General features: G+C 50.2%; 7 non-coding genes and 12 pseudogenes across 7 annotated transcripts; 12 read left to right on the top strand and 7 right to left on the bottom strand.

Annotated features, from left to right (window-relative positions):
- Positions 1-278: 278 nt before the first annotated feature.
- Positions 279-444, bottom strand: LOC137308434 (U1 spliceosomal RNA). Its single transcript, XR_010959526.1, has one exon. It is a non-coding gene; the product is annotated as a U1 spliceosomal RNA (small nuclear RNA).
- A 1231-nt stretch (positions 445-1675) lies between these two features.
- Positions 1676-1881, top strand: LOC137308447 (U2 spliceosomal RNA; annotated as a pseudogene).
- An 844-nt stretch (positions 1882-2725) lies between these two features.
- Positions 2726-2854, top strand: LOC137308462 (U2 spliceosomal RNA; annotated as a pseudogene).
- Positions 2855-3787: 933 nt separating this feature from the next.
- LOC137308433 (U1 spliceosomal RNA) lies at positions 3788-3953 on the bottom strand. The gene has a single exon (XR_010959525.1). It is a non-coding gene; the product is annotated as a U1 spliceosomal RNA (small nuclear RNA).
- Positions 3954-5184: 1231 nt separating this feature from the next.
- LOC137308446 (U2 spliceosomal RNA) lies at positions 5185-5390 on the top strand (annotated as a pseudogene).
- Positions 5391-6234: 844 nt separating this feature from the next.
- Positions 6235-6363, top strand: LOC137308461 (U2 spliceosomal RNA; annotated as a pseudogene).
- Positions 6364-7296: 933 nt separating this feature from the next.
- On the bottom strand, positions 7297-7462 carry LOC137308431 (U1 spliceosomal RNA). Its single transcript, XR_010959524.1, has one exon. It is a non-coding gene; the product is annotated as a U1 spliceosomal RNA (small nuclear RNA).
- Positions 7463-8693: 1231 nt separating this feature from the next.
- Positions 8694-8899, top strand: LOC137308445 (U2 spliceosomal RNA; annotated as a pseudogene).
- Positions 8900-9743: 844 nt separating this feature from the next.
- LOC137308459 (U2 spliceosomal RNA) lies at positions 9744-9872 on the top strand (annotated as a pseudogene).
- A 933-nt stretch (positions 9873-10805) lies between these two features.
- On the bottom strand, positions 10806-10971 carry LOC137308430 (U1 spliceosomal RNA). The gene has a single exon (XR_010959523.1). It is a non-coding gene; the product is annotated as a U1 spliceosomal RNA (small nuclear RNA).
- A 1231-nt stretch (positions 10972-12202) lies between these two features.
- LOC137308444 (U2 spliceosomal RNA) lies at positions 12203-12408 on the top strand (annotated as a pseudogene).
- An 844-nt stretch (positions 12409-13252) lies between these two features.
- On the top strand, positions 13253-13381 carry LOC137308458 (U2 spliceosomal RNA; annotated as a pseudogene).
- Positions 13382-14314: 933 nt separating this feature from the next.
- On the bottom strand, positions 14315-14480 carry LOC137308429 (U1 spliceosomal RNA). Its single transcript, XR_010959522.1, has one exon. It is a non-coding gene; the product is annotated as a U1 spliceosomal RNA (small nuclear RNA).
- Positions 14481-15711: 1231 nt separating this feature from the next.
- LOC137308443 (U2 spliceosomal RNA) lies at positions 15712-15917 on the top strand (annotated as a pseudogene).
- An 844-nt stretch (positions 15918-16761) lies between these two features.
- LOC137308457 (U2 spliceosomal RNA) lies at positions 16762-16890 on the top strand (annotated as a pseudogene).
- A 933-nt stretch (positions 16891-17823) lies between these two features.
- LOC137308428 (U1 spliceosomal RNA) lies at positions 17824-17989 on the bottom strand. The gene has a single exon (XR_010959521.1). It is a non-coding gene; the product is annotated as a U1 spliceosomal RNA (small nuclear RNA).
- Positions 17990-19220: 1231 nt separating this feature from the next.
- LOC137308442 (U2 spliceosomal RNA) lies at positions 19221-19426 on the top strand (annotated as a pseudogene).
- Positions 19427-20270: 844 nt separating this feature from the next.
- LOC137308456 (U2 spliceosomal RNA) lies at positions 20271-20399 on the top strand (annotated as a pseudogene).
- Positions 20400-21334: 935 nt separating this feature from the next.
- On the bottom strand, positions 21335-21500 carry LOC137308427 (U1 spliceosomal RNA). The gene has a single exon (XR_010959520.1). It is a non-coding gene; the product is annotated as a U1 spliceosomal RNA (small nuclear RNA).
- Between the last annotated feature and the right edge of the window lie 157 nt (positions 21501-21657).

Here is a 21657-nt window from a genome sequence, read left to right as displayed (position 1 = left end):
AAGCAGGTCCCCTGGAATCTCACACCTCCGACCCAGGAAACAGGTCTCCTGGTCAAAGCAGTCCAGCCATTAACGTGACAATGGACAGGGCCCCGGCAGCTTGAGACACATCTTTCTTTCGATATGCAAGTTCTTTTTAAAAAGGTTTCCTTCCACAGCAGCTCTGAGTGAGAGACTGACTGACATACGTACACACACACACACACACACACACACAACACCGTCACCCATCCGATTGGTGGACCGCGGGGTCGACAATCTAACTTTTCGTTTCGATGCAGGGGAGAGCGCGAACGCAGTCCCCCACTACCACAAATTTTGCAGTCGAGTATCCCGCATTTGGGGACATCGCAGGCGTCAGCGCACACCCCAAGTGCAATGGGCTAGCCTCGTCCTGGGAGATCCGCCTTCGGGATCACAGATTCTCCCCTGCCAGGTAAGTATGCCTTGTGTCGCCACACACTGCCACTAGACAGCATTCGCTACCTTTTACGATTGCAAGGGCAGGTTTTAAGAATCAAAACGTCCCTTCGCTCGCAACGTGCTGATGCTCTGAGAGATTAATTCCGCTCAAATATCGTACCGTATATCCGATGATACACTCTGGGAGAAAATACTGCAGCGATGCGGTGCCGGCGATGGTTGTTTGCATGTCGCCCTTCAAGGGAAATGTCCCGCCTCCAGTTGTTGCTGTAGCAATATATACACGCGCGTTGTCGTGGTAATATAGAACTGCAAGTTGCCGTTGTCGTGGTCGTTTCGAATCAGCACAAAGCAGGTGCACTCCCTGGAATGTCACACCTGCGTCCCAGAAAACAGGTCTCCTGGTCAAAGCAGTCCCGCCCCGCCCTGGGATTAACGTGACAATGGACAGGGCCCAGTCAGGGAGCAGCTTGAGAGACATCTTTCAATAGGCACTTCTGAAACATTAACGCCTTGTTTCTTTCGACAGTTTAACCAGCCTTTAACACGTCTTGTGTATTTATTTCCCATTTCCAGCCAGCCAGCCCAGCCAGCCGAGCCAGCATCTGCAGTATTTTCTTTTGATTGGTCTTGCCTGCTGTGGAATGAACGTTTAAACACGAGCTGCTGATTGTCAGCACCTCACCTCTTTCTCAATTGGCCGTTGCAATCTCACTCACTCGCTGTGAGACACGTCACGTCACGTCACTAGTTTTCTTTAAAGCGGTTTCCTTCCACGGCAGTGAGTTAGTGACTGAGACTGACTGACGGAGGTCCGTTGAGACACCACCTTCTCCCATCTGATCGGTGGCCGACTGGCAAATTTACCAATCTGTCAAGCAATCCTAGCAAGAAAGGAAAAAACGGCAACTTCTTTAAACTGATCCACTGTTGCAATTAGAAACGGTGGCAAAAATGTGCCCAGAGTGGGAGAGAACGGCAGTGCTTCCAGACTGCTTTAGACACAGTCAGCCAGAGACCAAAGAGGGAGGGAAAACAGGAGCGGAGATCAATTCGCATCGAGCGCGTTATCGCTTCTCGGCCTTTTGGCGAAGATCAAGTGGTCAAGTGGGGGAAGGCAACCATTTGGAGCCTTCCTGCCATTGTATGCCGGGGGGATGCAGTCAGGGAGAAATCCCCTCGGGCAGAGTGTAGAGCTTTGGCTTGTAGAGCTTTGGCTTGATGTAATGTCACTGCAAGGAATCTGGAATGAATCTGTAAGGCAATAAGGCACCCCAGAGTGTCAGAAAAAAAAAAAAAAAAGTTTCTGTTCTTATCAGTTTAATATCTGATATGTCCCCTATCTGGGGACCAAATATTAAATTGATTTTTGGAACCGGGAGATGGAACAAGAGCTTGCTCCGTCCACTCCACGCATCGACCCAGTATTACAGTGTCTCTGGCAACGGTGCACCTCCCTGTGGGGAGATATTCAAAATGCTGAACGGATTTTTGGAGCCTGTATTATTACTCAGAATGCTGAGATATTGCAACTGTGGTTTTTTTGTTTACTCCTGGGATGGATGAGTGCCACTCCCTTTCTTCCTTTTCCCTCTTGCAGTTTTACCTTGGAGGGAAAGACGTCAGTCTCAGGTCACTTTTCAGGAAGCTGCAAGCCTGTGTATTGGGACGTGCCACCTTCCACAGACTTGGTCTCCTGACCTGAAACATTCAACTCCAGTTGTTGTGTGAAAAATTACTGCAGTTTTAAACTGGCAGTTCCAGAATTAATTGTTTCCAAGTCAGACATTTCCCGAAACAGAGAGCGCGAGAGAGACACAATGTTAACGTTCAAACTGCCACAAGCGAGAGGCGAAATAACTTCACGTTGCTGACTTTAAAAATGCGAGCAGACAGTGCGTGTGTGTTTGGAGGGAGTGCACTGTGAATGGCCACATTGGAAGCTGTGAGATCAAACTGTGCTGCTAACTGAGTGTTAAGGTGAGTAAAAGGCACTGGTTTGGGTGGAGCATTGTGCTCAGGATGGGAGATTTTCTTGAACGGTGCCAATTAATCTGCACCAGAAAATCATCCCCTGACCAGGATTCGAACCCGGGTCTCAACGAGTTTTAAATGTTGCGTCCTAACCACTGGACCACCAGGGGAGTTGCCCTCAATCCCCTGCAAACATATACAGAAGGCTGAACACATGGCTCCCTACAGTAGCAGCAGTGTCACCAGCAGAGGGCTTGAGTTGCCATTTCCACTTTGACACTCAGTCTTTTCACACTCAGTCAAATGGCAAACGTCTATTCAGGAGGTTATCGCTTCTCGGCTTCGGGACCGAATATTAAATTGAATTTTGCAACAGGGAGATGGAATAGGGGCTTGGCTCCGTCCACTCCACGCATCGACCCAGTATTGCAGTGTCTCTGGCAACGGTGCACCTCCCTGTGGGGAGATATTCAAAAGGAAAAACAGCTCTTTCCCAGCGTCTCTGTCCGTGTGTACGTATTATGACTGAGAATAAAGCTGATATATTGCACTTACTTTCTCAGCTCAGTGCTATTCTTTTCTTCTCCTGGGCTGAGTGCCGCTCGTTCGCTCGCTCGCTCGCTCGCACGCAGGCAGCGATTATAATTCAAACTGCAAAATAACTTAACTTTGAACAAGCAGGGTCTGAGTACAAATGAAAACTGCGCTCCTGGACTGGACGGACTGTCTGTTTGTCTCGGTGAGGAAAAGGCAGTGGTGGTGAGGGTGGAGCATTGCGCTCAGGAGGGGAGACTTTCTTTGAGTGGTGCCAATTAATCTGCACCAGAAAATCATCCCCCCGACCGGGATTGGAACCCGGGTCTCAACGATTTAAAAGGTTGCGTCCTCGACCACTGGGCCACCTGGGGGAGCTGCCTCAACCGCCTGAGGAACCTGTCCGAGAGGCTGAGGACACGCACGCCTGCTCCACGAGCAGCAGCGACCAGCAGGGGGCCGACCGGCTGATCCTTCCCTTTCACAGGCAGGCTTCTGGCCCTCGATAAAACGACAAAGTTGTTCAGAAGGAAGGCCTGGGGGGAGGGAGGGAGGGACGGCCGTTGGAAATCAGCACAAAGCAGGTCCCCTGGAATCTCACACCTCCGACCCAGGAAACAGGTCTCCTGGTCAAAGCAGTCCAGCCATTAACGTGACAATGGACAGGGCCCCGGCAGCTTGAGACACATCTTTCTTTCGATATGCAAGTTCTTTTTAAAAAGGTTTCCTTCCACAGCAGCTCTGAGTGAGAGACTGACTGACATACGTACACACACACACACACACACACACACAACACCGTCACCCATCCGATTGGTGGACCGCGGGGTCGACAATCTAACTTTTCGTTTCGATGCAGGGGAGAGCGCGAACGCAGTCCCCCACTACCACAAATTTTGCAGTCGAGTATCCCGCATTTGGGGACATCGCAGGCGTCAGCGCACACCCCAAGTGCAATGGGCTAGCCTCGTCCTGGGAGATCCGCCTTCGGGATCACAGATTCTCCCCTGCCAGGTAAGTATGCCTTGTGTCGCCACACACTGCCACTAGACAGCATTCGCTACCTTTTACGATTGCAAGGGCAGGTTTTAAGAATCAAAACGTCCCTTCGCTCGCAACGTGCTGATGCTCTGAGAGATTAATTCCGCTCAAATATCGTACCGTATATCCGATGATACACTCTGGGAGAAAATACTGCAGCGATGCGGTGCCGGCGATGGTTGTTTGCATGTCGCCCTTCAAGGGAAATGTCCCGCCTCCAGTTGTTGCTGTAGCAATATATACACGCGCGTTGTCGTGGTAATATAGAACTGCAAGTTGCCGTTGTCGTGGTCGTTTCGAATCAGCACAAAGCAGGTGCACTCCCTGGAATGTCACACCTGCGTCCCAGAAAACAGGTCTCCTGGTCAAAGCAGTCCCGCCCCGCCCTGGGATTAACGTGACAATGGACAGGGCCCAGTCAGGGAGCAGCTTGAGAGACATCTTTCAATAGGCACTTCTGAAACATTAACGCCTTGTTTCTTTCGACAGTTTAACCAGCCTTTAACACGTCTTGTGTATTTATTTCCCATTTCCAGCCAGCCAGCCCAGCCAGCCGAGCCAGCATCTGCAGTATTTTCTTTTGATTGGTCTTGCCTGCTGTGGAATGAACGTTTAAACACGAGCTGCTGATTGTCAGCACCTCACCTCTTTCTCAATTGGCCGTTGCAATCTCACTCACTCGCTGTGAGACACGTCACGTCACGTCACTAGTTTTCTTTAAAGCGGTTTCCTTCCACGGCAGTGAGTTAGTGACTGAGACTGACTGACGGAGGTCCGTTGAGACACCACCTTCTCCCATCTGATCGGTGGCCGACTGGCAAATTTACCAATCTGTCAAGCAATCCTAGCAAGAAAGGAAAAAACGGCAACTTCTTTAAACTGATCCACTGTTGCAATTAGAAACGGTGGCAAAAATGTGCCCAGAGTGGGAGAGAACGGCAGTGCTTCCAGACTGCTTTAGACACAGTCAGCCAGAGACCAAAGAGGGAGGGAAAACAGGAGCGGAGATCAATTCGCATCGAGCGCGTTATCGCTTCTCGGCCTTTTGGCGAAGATCAAGTGGTCAAGTGGGGGAAGGCAACCATTTGGAGCCTTCCTGCCATTGTATGCCGGGGGGATGCAGTCAGGGAGAAATCCCCTCGGGCAGAGTGTAGAGCTTTGGCTTGTAGAGCTTTGGCTTGATGTAATGTCACTGCAAGGAATCTGGAATGAATCTGTAAGGCAATAAGGCACCCCAGAGTGTCAGAAAAAAAAAAAAAAAAGTTTCTGTTCTTATCAGTTTAATATCTGATATGTCCCCTATCTGGGGACCAAATATTAAATTGATTTTTGGAACCGGGAGATGGAACAAGAGCTTGCTCCGTCCACTCCACGCATCGACCCAGTATTACAGTGTCTCTGGCAACGGTGCACCTCCCTGTGGGGAGATATTCAAAATGCTGAACGGATTTTTGGAGCCTGTATTATTACTCAGAATGCTGAGATATTGCAACTGTGGTTTTTTTGTTTACTCCTGGGATGGATGAGTGCCACTCCCTTTCTTCCTTTTCCCTCTTGCAGTTTTACCTTGGAGGGAAAGACGTCAGTCTCAGGTCACTTTTCAGGAAGCTGCAAGCCTGTGTATTGGGACGTGCCACCTTCCACAGACTTGGTCTCCTGACCTGAAACATTCAACTCCAGTTGTTGTGTGAAAAATTACTGCAGTTTTAAACTGGCAGTTCCAGAATTAATTGTTTCCAAGTCAGACATTTCCCGAAACAGAGAGCGCGAGAGAGACACAATGTTAACGTTCAAACTGCCACAAGCGAGAGGCGAAATAACTTCACGTTGCTGACTTTAAAAATGCGAGCAGACAGTGCGTGTGTGTTTGGAGGGAGTGCACTGTGAATGGCCACATTGGAAGCTGTGAGATCAAACTGTGCTGCTAACTGAGTGTTAAGGTGAGTAAAAGGCACTGGTTTGGGTGGAGCATTGTGCTCAGGATGGGAGATTTTCTTGAACGGTGCCAATTAATCTGCACCAGAAAATCATCCCCTGACCAGGATTCGAACCCGGGTCTCAACGAGTTTTAAATGTTGCGTCCTAACCACTGGACCACCAGGGGAGTTGCCCTCAATCCCCTGCAAACATATACAGAAGGCTGAACACATGGCTCCCTACAGTAGCAGCAGTGTCACCAGCAGAGGGCTTGAGTTGCCATTTCCACTTTGACACTCAGTCTTTTCACACTCAGTCAAATGGCAAACGTCTATTCAGGAGGTTATCGCTTCTCGGCTTCGGGACCGAATATTAAATTGAATTTTGCAACAGGGAGATGGAATAGGGGCTTGGCTCCGTCCACTCCACGCATCGACCCAGTATTGCAGTGTCTCTGGCAACGGTGCACCTCCCTGTGGGGAGATATTCAAAAGGAAAAACAGCTCTTTCCCAGCGTCTCTGTCCGTGTGTACGTATTATGACTGAGAATAAAGCTGATATATTGCACTTACTTTCTCAGCTCAGTGCTATTCTTTTCTTCTCCTGGGCTGAGTGCCGCTCGTTCGCTCGCTCGCTCGCTCGCACGCAGGCAGCGATTATAATTCAAACTGCAAAATAACTTAACTTTGAACAAGCAGGGTCTGAGTACAAATGAAAACTGCGCTCCTGGACTGGACGGACTGTCTGTTTGTCTCGGTGAGGAAAAGGCAGTGGTGGTGAGGGTGGAGCATTGCGCTCAGGAGGGGAGACTTTCTTTGAGTGGTGCCAATTAATCTGCACCAGAAAATCATCCCCCCGACCGGGATTGGAACCCGGGTCTCAACGATTTAAAAGGTTGCGTCCTCGACCACTGGGCCACCTGGGGGAGCTGCCTCAACCGCCTGAGGAACCTGTCCGAGAGGCTGAGGACACGCACGCCTGCTCCACGAGCAGCAGCGACCAGCAGGGGGCCGACCGGCTGATCCTTCCCTTTCACAGGCAGGCTTCTGGCCCTCGATAAAACGACAAAGTTGTTCAGAAGGAAGGCCTGGGGGGAGGGAGGGAGGGACGGCCGTTGGAAATCAGCACAAAGCAGGTCCCCTGGAATCTCACACCTCCGACCCAGGAAACAGGTCTCCTGGTCAAAGCAGTCCAGCCATTAACGTGACAATGGACAGGGCCCCGGCAGCTTGAGACACATCTTTCTTTCGATATGCAAGTTCTTTTTAAAAAGGTTTCCTTCCACAGCAGCTCTGAGTGAGAGACTGACTGACATACGTACACACACACACACACACACACACACAACACCGTCACCCATCCGATTGGTGGACCGCGGGGTCGACAATCTAACTTTTCGTTTCGATGCAGGGGAGAGCGCGAACGCAGTCCCCCACTACCACAAATTTTGCAGTCGAGTATCCCGCATTTGGGGACATCGCAGGCGTCAGCGCACACCCCAAGTGCAATGGGCTAGCCTCGTCCTGGGAGATCCGCCTTCGGGATCACAGATTCTCCCCTGCCAGGTAAGTATGCCTTGTGTCGCCACACACTGCCACTAGACAGCATTCGCTACCTTTTACGATTGCAAGGGCAGGTTTTAAGAATCAAAACGTCCCTTCGCTCGCAACGTGCTGATGCTCTGAGAGATTAATTCCGCTCAAATATCGTACCGTATATCCGATGATACACTCTGGGAGAAAATACTGCAGCGATGCGGTGCCGGCGATGGTTGTTTGCATGTCGCCCTTCAAGGGAAATGTCCCGCCTCCAGTTGTTGCTGTAGCAATATATACACGCGCGTTGTCGTGGTAATATAGAACTGCAAGTTGCCGTTGTCGTGGTCGTTTCGAATCAGCACAAAGCAGGTGCACTCCCTGGAATGTCACACCTGCGTCCCAGAAAACAGGTCTCCTGGTCAAAGCAGTCCCGCCCCGCCCTGGGATTAACGTGACAATGGACAGGGCCCAGTCAGGGAGCAGCTTGAGAGACATCTTTCAATAGGCACTTCTGAAACATTAACGCCTTGTTTCTTTCGACAGTTTAACCAGCCTTTAACACGTCTTGTGTATTTATTTCCCATTTCCAGCCAGCCAGCCCAGCCAGCCGAGCCAGCATCTGCAGTATTTTCTTTTGATTGGTCTTGCCTGCTGTGGAATGAACGTTTAAACACGAGCTGCTGATTGTCAGCACCTCACCTCTTTCTCAATTGGCCGTTGCAATCTCACTCACTCGCTGTGAGACACGTCACGTCACGTCACTAGTTTTCTTTAAAGCGGTTTCCTTCCACGGCAGTGAGTTAGTGACTGAGACTGACTGACGGAGGTCCGTTGAGACACCACCTTCTCCCATCTGATCGGTGGCCGACTGGCAAATTTACCAATCTGTCAAGCAATCCTAGCAAGAAAGGAAAAAACGGCAACTTCTTTAAACTGATCCACTGTTGCAATTAGAAACGGTGGCAAAAATGTGCCCAGAGTGGGAGAGAACGGCAGTGCTTCCAGACTGCTTTAGACACAGTCAGCCAGAGACCAAAGAGGGAGGGAAAACAGGAGCGGAGATCAATTCGCATCGAGCGCGTTATCGCTTCTCGGCCTTTTGGCGAAGATCAAGTGGTCAAGTGGGGGAAGGCAACCATTTGGAGCCTTCCTGCCATTGTATGCCGGGGGGATGCAGTCAGGGAGAAATCCCCTCGGGCAGAGTGTAGAGCTTTGGCTTGTAGAGCTTTGGCTTGATGTAATGTCACTGCAAGGAATCTGGAATGAATCTGTAAGGCAATAAGGCACCCCAGAGTGTCAGAAAAAAAAAAAAAAAAGTTTCTGTTCTTATCAGTTTAATATCTGATATGTCCCCTATCTGGGGACCAAATATTAAATTGATTTTTGGAACCGGGAGATGGAACAAGAGCTTGCTCCGTCCACTCCACGCATCGACCCAGTATTACAGTGTCTCTGGCAACGGTGCACCTCCCTGTGGGGAGATATTCAAAATGCTGAACGGATTTTTGGAGCCTGTATTATTACTCAGAATGCTGAGATATTGCAACTGTGGTTTTTTTGTTTACTCCTGGGATGGATGAGTGCCACTCCCTTTCTTCCTTTTCCCTCTTGCAGTTTTACCTTGGAGGGAAAGACGTCAGTCTCAGGTCACTTTTCAGGAAGCTGCAAGCCTGTGTATTGGGACGTGCCACCTTCCACAGACTTGGTCTCCTGACCTGAAACATTCAACTCCAGTTGTTGTGTGAAAAATTACTGCAGTTTTAAACTGGCAGTTCCAGAATTAATTGTTTCCAAGTCAGACATTTCCCGAAACAGAGAGCGCGAGAGAGACACAATGTTAACGTTCAAACTGCCACAAGCGAGAGGCGAAATAACTTCACGTTGCTGACTTTAAAAATGCGAGCAGACAGTGCGTGTGTGTTTGGAGGGAGTGCACTGTGAATGGCCACATTGGAAGCTGTGAGATCAAACTGTGCTGCTAACTGAGTGTTAAGGTGAGTAAAAGGCACTGGTTTGGGTGGAGCATTGTGCTCAGGATGGGAGATTTTCTTGAACGGTGCCAATTAATCTGCACCAGAAAATCATCCCCTGACCAGGATTCGAACCCGGGTCTCAACGAGTTTTAAATGTTGCGTCCTAACCACTGGACCACCAGGGGAGTTGCCCTCAATCCCCTGCAAACATATACAGAAGGCTGAACACATGGCTCCCTACAGTAGCAGCAGTGTCACCAGCAGAGGGCTTGAGTTGCCATTTCCACTTTGACACTCAGTCTTTTCACACTCAGTCAAATGGCAAACGTCTATTCAGGAGGTTATCGCTTCTCGGCTTCGGGACCGAATATTAAATTGAATTTTGCAACAGGGAGATGGAATAGGGGCTTGGCTCCGTCCACTCCACGCATCGACCCAGTATTGCAGTGTCTCTGGCAACGGTGCACCTCCCTGTGGGGAGATATTCAAAAGGAAAAACAGCTCTTTCCCAGCGTCTCTGTCCGTGTGTACGTATTATGACTGAGAATAAAGCTGATATATTGCACTTACTTTCTCAGCTCAGTGCTATTCTTTTCTTCTCCTGGGCTGAGTGCCGCTCGTTCGCTCGCTCGCTCGCTCGCACGCAGGCAGCGATTATAATTCAAACTGCAAAATAACTTAACTTTGAACAAGCAGGGTCTGAGTACAAATGAAAACTGCGCTCCTGGACTGGACGGACTGTCTGTTTGTCTCGGTGAGGAAAAGGCAGTGGTGGTGAGGGTGGAGCATTGCGCTCAGGAGGGGAGACTTTCTTTGAGTGGTGCCAATTAATCTGCACCAGAAAATCATCCCCCCGACCGGGATTGGAACCCGGGTCTCAACGATTTAAAAGGTTGCGTCCTCGACCACTGGGCCACCTGGGGGAGCTGCCTCAACCGCCTGAGGAACCTGTCCGAGAGGCTGAGGACACGCACGCCTGCTCCACGAGCAGCAGCGACCAGCAGGGGGCCGACCGGCTGATCCTTCCCTTTCACAGGCAGGCTTCTGGCCCTCGATAAAACGACAAAGTTGTTCAGAAGGAAGGCCTGGGGGGAGGGAGGGAGGGACGGCCGTTGGAAATCAGCACAAAGCAGGTCCCCTGGAATCTCACACCTCCGACCCAGGAAACAGGTCTCCTGGTCAAAGCAGTCCAGCCATTAACGTGACAATGGACAGGGCCCCGGCAGCTTGAGACACATCTTTCTTTCGATATGCAAGTTCTTTTTAAAAAGGTTTCCTTCCACAGCAGCTCTGAGTGAGAGACTGACTGACATACGTACACACACACACACACACACACACACAACACCGTCACCCATCCGATTGGTGGACCGCGGGGTCGACAATCTAACTTTTCGTTTCGATGCAGGGGAGAGCGCGAACGCAGTCCCCCACTACCACAAATTTTGCAGTCGAGTATCCCGCATTTGGGGACATCGCAGGCGTCAGCGCACACCCCAAGTGCAATGGGCTAGCCTCGTCCTGGGAGATCCGCCTTCGGGATCACAGATTCTCCCCTGCCAGGTAAGTATGCCTTGTGTCGCCACACACTGCCACTAGACAGCATTCGCTACCTTTTACGATTGCAAGGGCAGGTTTTAAGAATCAAAACGTCCCTTCGCTCGCAACGTGCTGATGCTCTGAGAGATTAATTCCGCTCAAATATCGTACCGTATATCCGATGATACACTCTGGGAGAAAATACTGCAGCGATGCGGTGCCGGCGATGGTTGTTTGCATGTCGCCCTTCAAGGGAAATGTCCCGCCTCCAGTTGTTGCTGTAGCAATATATACACGCGCGTTGTCGTGGTAATATAGAACTGCAAGTTGCCGTTGTCGTGGTCGTTTCGAATCAGCACAAAGCAGGTGCACTCCCTGGAATGTCACACCTGCGTCCCAGAAAACAGGTCTCCTGGTCAAAGCAGTCCCGCCCCGCCCTGGGATTAACGTGACAATGGACAGGGCCCAGTCAGGGAGCAGCTTGAGAGACATCTTTCAATAGGCACTTCTGAAACATTAACGCCTTGTTTCTTTCGACAGTTTAACCAGCCTTTAACACGTCTTGTGTATTTATTTCCCATTTCCAGCCAGCCAGCCCAGCCAGCCGAGCCAGCATCTGCAGTATTTTCTTTTGATTGGTCTTGCCTGCTGTGGAATGAACGTTTAAACACGAGCTGCTGATTGTCAGCACCTCACCTCTTTCTCAATTGGCCGTTGCAATCTCACTCACTCGCTGTGAGACACGTCACGTCACGTCACTAGTTTTCTTTAAAGCGGTTTCCTTCCACGGCAGTGAGTTAGTGACTGAGACTGACTGACGGAGGTCCGTTGAGACACCACCTTCTCCCATCTGATCGGTGGCCGACTGGCAAATTTACCAATCTGTCAAGCAATCCTAGCAAGAAAGGAAAAAACGGCAACTTCTTTAAACTGATCCACTGTTGCAATTAGAAACGGTGGCAAAAATGTGCCCAGAGTGGGAGAGAACGGCAGTGCTTCCAGACTGCTTTAGACACAGTCAGCCAGAGACCAAAGAGGGAGGGAAAACAGGAGCGGAGATCAATTCGCATCGAGCGCGTTATCGCTTCTCGGCCTTTTGGCGAAGATCAAGTGGTCAAGTGGGGGAAGGCAACCATTTGGAGCCTTCCTGCCATTGTATGCCGGGGGGATGCAGTCAGGGAGAAATCCCCTCGGGCAGAGTGTAGAGCTTTGGCTTGTAGAGCTTTGGCTTGATGTAATGTCACTGCAAGGAATCTGGAATGAATCTGTAAGGCAATAAGGCACCCCAGAGTGTCAGAAAAAAAAAAAAAAAAGTTTCTGTTCTTATCAGTTTAATATCTGATATGTCCCCTATCTGGGGACCAAATATTAAATTGATTTTTGGAACCGGGAGATGGAACAAGAGCTTGCTCCGTCCACTCCACGCATCGACCCAGTATTACAGTGTCTCTGGCAACGGTGCACCTCCCTGTGGGGAGATATTCAAAATGCTGAACGGATTTTTGGAGCCTGTATTATTACTCAGAATGCTGAGATATTGCAACTGTGGTTTTTTTGTTTACTCCTGGGATGGATGAGTGCCACTCCCTTTCTTCCTTTTCCCTCTTGCAGTTTTACCTTGGAGGGAAAGACGTCAGTCTCAGGTCACTTTTCAGGAAGCTGCAAGCCTGTGTATTGGGACGTGCCACCTTCCACAGACTTGGTCTCCTGACCTGAAACATTCAACTCCAGTTGTTGTGTGAAAAATTACTGCAGTTTTAAACTGGCAGTTCCAGAATTAATTGTTTCCAAGTCAGACATTTCCCGAAACAGAGAGCGCGAGAGAGACACAATGTTAACGTTCAAACTGCCACAAGCGAGAGGCGAAATAACTTCACGTTGCTGACTTTAAAAATGCGAGCAGACAGTGCGTGTGTGTTTGGAGGGAGTGCACTGTGAATGGCCACATTGGAAGCTGTGAGATCAAACTGTGCTGCTAACTGAGTGTTAAGGTGAGTAAAAGGCACTGGTTTGGGTGGAGCATTGTGCTCAGGATGGGAGATTTTCTTGAACGGTGCCAATTAATCTGCACCAGAAAATCATCCCCTGACCAGGATTCGAACCCGGGTCTCAACGAGTTTTAAATGTTGCGTCCTAACCACTGGACCACCAGGGGAGTTGCCCTCAATCCCCTGCAAACATATACAGAAGGCTGAACACATGGCTCCCTACAGTAGCAGCAGTGTCACCAGCAGAGGGCTTGAGTTGCCATTTCCACTTTGACACTCAGTCTTTTCACACTCAGTCAAATGGCAAACGTCTATTCAGGAGGTTATCGCTTCTCGGCTTCGGGACCGAATATTAAATTGAATTTTGCAACAGGGAGATGGAATAGGGGCTTGGCTCCGTCCACTCCACGCATCGACCCAGTATTGCAGTGTCTCTGGCAACGGTGCACCTCCCTGTGGGGAGATATTCAAAAGGAAAAACAGCTCTTTCCCAGCGTCTCTGTCCGTGTGTACGTATTATGACTGAGAATAAAGCTGATATATTGCACTTACTTTCTCAGCTCAGTGCTATTCTTTTCTTCTCCTGGGCTGAGTGCCGCTCGTTCGCTCGCTCGCTCGCTCGCACGCAGGCAGCGATTATAATTCAAACTGCAAAATAACTTAACTTTGAACAAGCAGGGTCTGAGTACAAATGAAAACTGCGCTCCTGGACTGGACGGACTGTCTGTTTGTCTCGGTGAGGAAAAGGCAGTGGTGGTGAGGGTGGAGCATTGCGCTCAGGAGGGGAGACTTTCTTTGAGTGGTGCCAATTAATCTGCACCAGAAAATCATCCCCCCGACCGGGATTGGAACCCGGGTCTCAACGATTTAAAAGGTTGCGTCCTCGACCACTGGGCCACCTGGGGGAGCTGCCTCAACCGCCTGAGGAACCTGTCCGAGAGGCTGAGGACACGCACGCCTGCTCCACGAGCAGCAGCGACCAGCAGGGGGCCGACCGGCTGATCCTTCCCTTTCACAGGCAGGCTTCTGGCCCTCGATAAAACGACAAAGTTGTTCAGAAGGAAGGCCTGGGGGGAGGGAGGGAGGGACGGCCGTTGGAAATCAGCACAAAGCAGGTCCCCTGGAATCTCACACCTCCGACCCAGGAAACAGGTCTCCTGGTCAAAGCAGTCCAGCCATTAACGTGACAATGGACAGGGCCCCGGCAGCTTGAGACACATCTTTCTTTCGATATGCAAGTTCTTTTTAAAAAGGTTTCCTTCCACAGCAGCTCTGAGTGAGAGACTGACTGACATACGTACACACACACACACACACACACACACAACACCGTCACCCATCCGATTGGTGGACCGCGGGGTCGACAATCTAACTTTTCGTTTCGATGCAGGGGAGAGCGCGAACGCAGTCCCCCACTACCACAAATTTTGCAGTCGAGTATCCCGCATTTGGGGACATCGCAGGCGTCAGCGCACACCCCAAGTGCAATGGGCTAGCCTCGTCCTGGGAGATCCGCCTTCGGGATCACAGATTCTCCCCTGCCAGGTAAGTATGCCTTGTGTCGCCACACACTGCCACTAGACAGCATTCGCTACCTTTTACGATTGCAAGGGCAGGTTTTAAGAATCAAAACGTCCCTTCGCTCGCAACGTGCTGATGCTCTGAGAGATTAATTCCGCTCAAATATCGTACCGTATATCCGATGATACACTCTGGGAGAAAATACTGCAGCGATGCGGTGCCGGCGATGGTTGTTTGCATGTCGCCCTTCAAGGGAAATGTCCCGCCTCCAGTTGTTGCTGTAGCAATATATACACGCGCGTTGTCGTGGTAATATAGAACTGCAAGTTGCCGTTGTCGTGGTCGTTTCGAATCAGCACAAAGCAGGTGCACTCCCTGGAATGTCACACCTGCGTCCCAGAAAACAGGTCTCCTGGTCAAAGCAGTCCCGCCCCGCCCTGGGATTAACGTGACAATGGACAGGGCCCAGTCAGGGAGCAGCTTGAGAGACATCTTTCAATAGGCACTTCTGAAACATTAACGCCTTGTTTCTTTCGACAGTTTAACCAGCCTTTAACACGTCTTGTGTATTTATTTCCCATTTCCAGCCAGCCAGCCCAGCCAGCCGAGCCAGCATCTGCAGTATTTTCTTTTGATTGGTCTTGCCTGCTGTGGAATGAACGTTTAAACACGAGCTGCTGATTGTCAGCACCTCACCTCTTTCTCAATTGGCCGTTGCAATCTCACTCACTCGCTGTGAGACACGTCACGTCACGTCACTAGTTTTCTTTAAAGCGGTTTCCTTCCACGGCAGTGAGTTAGTGACTGAGACTGACTGACGGAGGTCCGTTGAGACACCACCTTCTCCCATCTGATCGGTGGCCGACTGGCAAATTTACCAATCTGTCAAGCAATCCTAGCAAGAAAGGAAAAAACGGCAACTTCTTTAAACTGATCCACTGTTGCAATTAGAAACGGTGGCAAAAATGTGCCCAGAGTGGGAGAGAACGGCAGTGCTTCCAGACTGCTTTAGACACAGTCAGCCAGAGACCAAAGAGGGAGGGAAAACAGGAGCGGAGATCAATTCGCATCGAGCGCGTTATCGCTTCTCGGCCTTTTGGCGAAGATCAAGTGGTCAAGTGGGGGAAGGCAACCATTTGGAGCCTTCCTGCCATTGTATGCCGGGGGGATGCAGTCAGGGAGAAATCCCCTCGGGCAGAGTGTAGAGCTTTGGCTTGTAGAGCTTTGGCTTGATGTAATGTCACTGCAAGGAATCTGGAATGAATCTGTAAGGCAATAAGGCACCCCAGAGTGTCAGAAAAAAAAAAAAAAAAGTTTCTGTTCTTATCAGTTTAATATCTGATATGTCCCCTATCTGGGGACCAAATATTAAATTGATTTTTGGAACCGGGAGATGGAACAAGAGCTTGCTCCGTCCACTCCACGCATCGACCCAGTATTACAGTGTCTCTGGCAACGGTGCACCTCCCTGTGGGGAGATATTCAAAATGCTGAACGGATTTTTGGAGCCTGTATTATTACTCAGAATGCTGAGATATTGCAACTGTGGTTTTTTTGTTTACTCCTGGGATGGATGAGTGCCACTCCCTTTCTTCCTTTTCCCTCTTGCAGTTTTACCTTGGAGGGAAAGACGTCAGTCTCAGGTCACTTTTCAGGAAGCTGCAAGCCTGTGTATTGGGACGTGCCACCTTCCACAGACTTGGTCTCCTGACCTGAAACATTCAACTCCAGTTGTTGTGTGAAAAATTACTGCAGTTTTAAACTGGCAGTTCCAGAATTAATTGTTTCCAAGTCAGACATTTCCCGAAACAGAGAGCGCGAGAGAGACACAATGTTAACGTTCAAACTGCCACAAGCGAGAGGCGAAATAACTTCACGTTGCTGACTTTAAAAATGCGAGCAGACAGTGCGTGTGTGTTTGGAGGGAGTGCACTGTGAATGGCCACATTGGAAGCTGTGAGATCAAACTGTGCTGCTAACTGAGTGTTAAGGTGAGTAAAAGGCACTGGTTTGGGTGGAGCATTGTGCTCAGGATGGGAGATTTTCTTGAACGGTGCCAATTAATCTGCACCAGAAAATCATCCCCTGACCAGGATTCGAACCCGGGTCTCAACGAGTTTTAAATGTTGCGTCCTAACCACTGGACCACCAGGGGAGTTGCCCTCAATCCCCTGCAAACATATACAGAAGGCTGAACACATGGCTCCCTACAGTAGCAGCAGTGTCACCAGCAGAGGGCTTGAGTTGCCATTTCCACTTTGACACTCAGTCTTTTCACACTCAGTCAAATGGCAAACGTCTATTCAGGAGGTTATCGCTTCTCGGCTTCGGGACCGAATATTAAATTGAATTTTGCAACAGGGAGATGGAATAGGGGCTTGGCTCCGTCCACTCCACGCATCGACCCAGTATTGCAGTGTCTCTGGCAACGGTGCACCTCCCTGTGGGGAGATATTCAAAAGGAAAAACAGCTCTTTCCCAGCGTCTCTGTCCGTGTGTACGTATTATGACTGAGAATAAAGCTGATATATTGCACTTACTTTCTCAGCTCAGTGCTATTCTTTTCTTCTCCTGGGCTGAGTGCCGCTCGTTCGCTCGCTCGCTCGCTCGCACGCAGGCAGCGATTATAATTCAAACTGCAAAATAACTTAACTTTGAACAAGCAGGGTCTGAGTACAAATGAAAACTGCGCTCCTGGACTGGACGGACTGTCTGTTTGTCTCGGTGAGGAAAAGGCAGTGGTGGTGAGGGTGGAGCATTGCGCTCAGGAGGGGAGACTTTCTTTGAGTGGTGCCAATTAATCTGCACCAGAAAATCATCCCCCCGACCGGGATTGGAACCCGGGTCTCAACGATTTAAAAGGTTGCGTCCTCGACCACTGGGCCACCTGGGGGAGCTGCCTCAACCGCCTGAGGAACCTGTCCGAGAGGCTGAGGACACGCACGCCTGCTCCACGAGCAGCAGCGACCAGCAGGGGGCCGACCGGCTGATCCTTCCCTTTCACAGGCAGGCTTCTGGCCCTCGATAAAACGACAAAGTTGTTCAGAAGGAAGGCCTGGGGGGAGGGAGGGAGGGACGGCCGTTGGAAATCAGCACAAAGCAGGTCCCCTGGAATCTCACACCTCCGACCCAGGAAACAGGTCTCCTGGTCAAAGCAGTCCAGCCATTAACGTGACAATGGACAGGGCCCCGGCAGCTTGAGACACATCTTTCTTTCGATATGCAAGTTCTTTTTAAAAAGGTTTCCTTCCACAGCAGCTCTGAGTGAGAGACTGACTGACATACGTACACACACACACACACACACACACACAACACCGTCACCCATCCGATTGGTGGACCGCGGGGTCGACAATCTAACTTTTCGTTTCGATGCAGGGGAGAGCGCGAACGCAGTCCCCCACTACCACAAATTTTGCAGTCGAGTATCCCGCATTTGGGGACATCGCAGGCGTCAGCGCACACCCCAAGTGCAATGGGCTAGCCTCGTCCTGGGAGATCCGCCTTCGGGATCACAGATTCTCCCCTGCCAGGTAAGTATGCCTTGTGTCGCCACACACTGCCACTAGACAGCATTCGCTACCTTTTACGATTGCAAGGGCAGGTTTTAAGAATCAAAACGTCCCTTCGCTCGCAACGTGCTGATGCTCTGAGAGATTAATTCCGCTCAAATATCGTACCGTATATCCGATGATACACTCTGGGAGAAAATACTGCAGCGATGCGGTGCCGGCGATGGTTGTTTGCATGTCGCCCTTCAAGGGAAATGTCCCGCCTCCAGTTGTTGCTGTAGCAATATATACACGCGCGTTGTCGTGGTAATATAGAACTGCAAGTTGCCGTTGTCGTGGTCGTTTCGAATCAGCACAAAGCAGGTGCACTCCCTGGAATGTCACACCTGCGTCCCAGAAAACAGGTCTCCTGGTCAAAGCAGTCCCGCCCCGCCCTGGGATTAACGTGACAATGGACAGGGCCCAGTCAGGGAGCAGCTTGAGAGACATCTTTCAATAGGCACTTCTGAAACATTAACGCCTTGTTTCTTTCGACAGTTTAACCAGCCTTTAACACGTCTTGTGTATTTATTTCCCATTTCCAGCCAGCCAGCCCAGCCAGCCGAGCCAGCATCTGCAGTATTTTCTTTTGATTGGTCTTGCCTGCTGTGGAATGAACGTTTAAACACGAGCTGCTGATTGTCAGCACCTCACCTCTTTCTCAATTGGCCGTTGCAATCTCACTCACTCGCTGTGAGACACGTCACGTCACGTCACTAGTTTTCTTTAAAGCGGTTTCCTTCCACGGCAGTGAGTTAGTGACTGAGACTGACTGACGGAGGTCCGTTGAGACACCACCTTCTCCCATCTGATCGGTGGCCGACTGGCAAATTTACCAATCTGTCAAGCAATCCTAGCAAGAAAGGAAAAAACGGCAACTTCTTTAAACTGATCCACTGTTGCAATTAGAAACGGTGGCAAAAATGTGCCCAGAGTGGGAGAGAACGGCAGTGCTTCCAGACTGCTTTAGACACAGTCGGCCAGAGACCAAAGAGGGAGGGAAAACAGGAGCGGAGATCAATTCGCATCGAGCGCGTTATCGCTTCTCGGCCTTTTGGCGAAGATCAAGTGGTCAAGTGGGGGAAGGCAACCATTTGGAGCCTTCCTGCCATTGTATGCCGGGGGGATGCAGTCAGGGAGAAATCCCCTCGGGCAGAGTGTAGAGCTTTGGCTTGTAGAGCTTTGGCTTGATGTAATGTCACTGCAAGGAATCTGGAATGAATCTGTAAGGCAATAAGGCACCCCAGAGTGTCAGAAAAAAAAAAAAAAAAGTTTCTGTTCTTATCAGTTTAATATCTGATATGTCCCCTATCTGGGGACCAAATATTAAATTGATTTTTGGAACCGGGAGATGGAACAAGAGCTTGCTCCGTCCACTCCACGCATCGACCCAGTATTACAGTGTCTCTGGCAACGGTGCACCTCCCTGTGGGGAGATATTCAAAATGCTGAACGGATTTTTGGAGCCTGTATTATTACTCAGAATGCTGAGATATTGCAACTGTGGTTTTTTTGTTTACTCCTGGGATGGATGAGTGCCACTCCCTTTCTTCCTTTTCCCTCTTGCAGTTTTACCTTGGAGGGAAAGACGTCAGTCTCAGGTCACTTTTCAGGAAGCTGCAAGCCTGTGTATTGGGACGTGCCACCTTCCACAGACTTGGTCTCCTGACCTGAAACATTCAACTCCAGTTGTTGTGTGAAAAATTACTGCAGTTTTAAACTGGCAGTTCCAGAATTAATTGTTTCCAAGTCAGACATTTCCCGAAACAGAGAGCGCGAGAGAGACACAATGTTAACGTTCAAACTGCCACAAGCGAGAGGCGAAATAACTTCACGTTGCTGACTTTAAAAATGCGAGCAGACAGTGCGTGTGTGTTTGGAGGGAGTGCACTGTGAATGGCCACATTGGAAGCTGTGAGATCAAACTGTGCTGCTAACTGAGTGTTAAGGTGAGTAAAAGGCACTGGTTTGGGTGGAGCATTGCGCTCAGGATGGGAGATTTTCTTGAACGGTGCCAATTAATCTGCACCAGAAAATCATCCCCTGACCAGGATTCGAACCCGGGTCTCAACGAGTTTTAAATGTTGCGTCCTAACCACTGGACCACCAGGGGAGTTGCCCTCAATCCCCTGCAAACATATACAGAAGGCTGAACACATGGCTCCCTACAGTAGCAGCAGTGTCACCAGCAGAGGGCTTGAGTTGCCATTTCCACTTTGACACTCAGTCTTTTCACACTCAGTCAAATGGCAAACGTCTATTCAGGAGGTTATCGCTTCTCGGCTTCGGGACCGAATATTAAATTGAATTTTGCAACAGGGAGATGGAATAGGGGCTTGGCTCCGTCCACTCCACGCATCGACCCAGTATTGCAGTGTCTCTGGCAACGGTGCACCTCCCTGTGGGGAGATATTCAAAAGGAAAAACAGCTCTTTCCCAGCGTCTCTGTCCGTGTGTACGTATTATGACTGAGAATAAAGCTGATATATTGCACTTACTTTCTCAGCTCAGTGCTATTCTTTTCTTCTCCTGGGCTGAGTGCCGCTCGTTCGCTCGCTCGCTCGCTCGCACGCAGGCAGCGATTATAATTCAAACTGCAAAATAACTTAACTTTGAACAAGCAGGGTCTGAGTACAAATGAAAACTGCGCTCCTGGACTGGACGGACTGTCTGTTTGTCTCGGTGAGGAAAAGGCAGTGGTGGTGAGGGTGGAGCATTGCGCTCAGGAGGGGAGACTTTCTTTGAGTGGTGCCAATTAATCTGCACCAGAAAATCATCCCCCCGACCGGGATTGGAACCCGGGTCTCAACGATTTAAAAGGTTGCGTCCTCGACCACTGGGCCACCTGGGGGAGCTGCCTCAACCGCCTGAGGAACCTGTCCGAGAGGCTGAGGACACGCACGCCTGCTCCACGAGCAGCAGCGACCAGCAGGGGGCCGACCGGCTGATCCTTCCCTTTCACAGGCAGGCTTCTGGCCCTCGATAAAACGACAAAGTTGTTCAGAAGGAAGGCCTGGGGGGAGGGAGGGAGGGACGGCCGTTGGAAATCAGCACAAAGCAGGTCCCCTGGAATCTCACACCTCCGACCCAGGAAACAGGTCTCCTGGTCAAAGCAGTCCAGCCATTAACGTGACAATGGACAGGGCCCCGGCAGCTTGAGACACATCTTTCTTTCGATATGCAAGTTCTTTTTAAAAAGGTTTCCTTCCACAGCAGCTCTGAGTGAGAGACTGACTGACATACGTACACACACACACACACACACACACACACAACACCGTCACCCATCCGATTGGTGGACCGCGGGGTCGACAATCTAACTTTTCGTTTCGATGCAGGGGAGAGCGCGAACGCAGTCCCCCACTACCACAAATTTTGCAGTCGAGTATCCCGCATTTGGGGACATCGCAGGCGTCAGCGCACACCCCAAGTGCAATGGGCTAGCCTCGTCCTGGGAGATCCGCCTTCGGGATCACAGATTCTCCCCTGCCAGGTAAGTATGCCTTGTGTCGCCACACACTGCCACTAGACAGCATTCGCTACCTTTTACGATTGCAAGGGCAGGTTTTAAGAATCAAAACGTCCCTTCGCTCGCAACGTGCTGATGCTCTGAGAGATTAATTCCGCTCAAATATCGTACCGTATATCCGATGATACA

The sequence above is a fragment of the Heptranchias perlo genome, unplaced genomic scaffold (assembly GCF_035084215.1).
Source record: "Heptranchias perlo isolate sHepPer1 unplaced genomic scaffold, sHepPer1.hap1 HAP1_SCAFFOLD_1309, whole genome shotgun sequence".
Classification (NCBI taxonomy): domain Eukaryota; kingdom Metazoa; phylum Chordata; class Chondrichthyes; order Hexanchiformes; family Hexanchidae; genus Heptranchias; species Heptranchias perlo.
This window is presented reverse-complemented; position numbering and strand designations above follow the sequence as displayed.